Source organism: Bison bison, unplaced genomic scaffold (assembly GCF_000754665.1).
Source record: "Bison bison bison isolate TAMUID 2011002044 unplaced genomic scaffold, Bison_UMD1.0 scf7180017849838, whole genome shotgun sequence".
Lineage (NCBI taxonomy): Eukaryota > Metazoa > Chordata > Mammalia > Artiodactyla > Bovidae > Bison > Bison bison.
The window spans coordinates 9,721-11,176 of record NW_011480411.1 but is presented as its reverse complement, the minus strand read 5'-3'; positions in this window follow the sequence as shown (position 1 = coordinate 11,176).

The window sequence follows — 1,456 nt, the reverse complement described above, 5'->3', positions numbered from 1 at the left end:
GCCCCTGAGCTTACAGTGATATACCACATTCTGTCCAGGAAGGGGAAAGGGGGGACACACAGATGACACTCAACTCTAACTTGCCCAAGGAGACAGGGATACACTGACATCTCAGTCCAATCAGATACAAACCAGCCAGGGAGACAGCATCCCCCACCAGGGCCCGTCTGTACACTTCTTCCTGATGGGATGCTGTAGACTACAGTAAAGGTCTCCCATTGGGCCGGAGTCTGTGTAGAAAAGAGGGTCTGATTTTTCAGATACTTCACAAAGCTAATTACTGGCTGCCAATGTTTTTGTGCCCATTTTTAAAGCTGAGATAATCTGATCAGGAAAATGGTTCTGCATCAGGCCAGTGGCTTTATACTTTCTTTCAGTTTTGGAGTGCTCTGTCCAAATGTGATCAATATATGACTCCAGCACAAAGGTAGTCTGAGTCATGTGGTGGTGAGGACCCTCTCTGGAATCCTAAAATTACACACCATTTACTAAGTATTAATTATGAGGTATGCAGAACTGTTCAGCACTACACAGACCTATTTTTGGCAATATGGCAGCTCATATTACCTGAAAAAAACCTCCTGTCACAGAAACGCTGCACAAAACATACTACACATTTCATTTGCAGAGCTCTGCTCCCCCAAAACCAGGAAACTCCCAGGGACCTGAAACCACAGCCATGGGCAAGAGCCATGGGCCAGAGGCACGAGCAAGGGCTCCCTAGAGCGGAGCCAGGGACACATCTGTCAGATGCAGAAATCTACAGGTGTGCTCCTAAACACCGACCCCTCACCCTTCCGACAAGAGATGGGGCTTCTCTGCACAAGGCAGAGAGCTATAGCTGAGGTGCTGCTTACACAAAGACCCTCAAAGGGCTATGTGTTCAATTTCAAGACAGAAAACCCTCATGCTCTTTAGGACAGGGAGATGACTGAACTAGTGTCCCAGCCAGGGCCAGGGCAGGGAAAACAGTCACCTGTGAGGAATTCATGGCCACATGCCAGCTTTCACACAGGCTTGGGGGCACCAGAGTGGAGTTCATATTTACACTCCTAGAATTCTCCAGAAACTTCCTGAGGTACAATAAAAGGTAGTTCTAGGCAGGCAGAGGAAAACATAGAGCCACCCTGGAAGGATACACTGTCAAAGCAAGCTACACAGAATCCCCAAGGTAAGAATAGCTCTGCTGGAAATGAACTCATGAGTCAAAACCCCCAGAACATTGTGGGGAAAGCAGTCCACCACAAGTCCACAGCAAGTTCATAGGATCATGCACTATCCCCAAGAACTTCAGAAAACAGATCAAAATGTTAAACACCAGAGAATTACTCTTTACATTATTAAAAGCATAAAAGAAAGAATTGAAAACTCACAAAAATACAAGACACAAGAATAAAAATCTGAGGGGAAAAGTCTAGTAATAAAAATACAGTCACTGAAATTAAAAACCCACTGG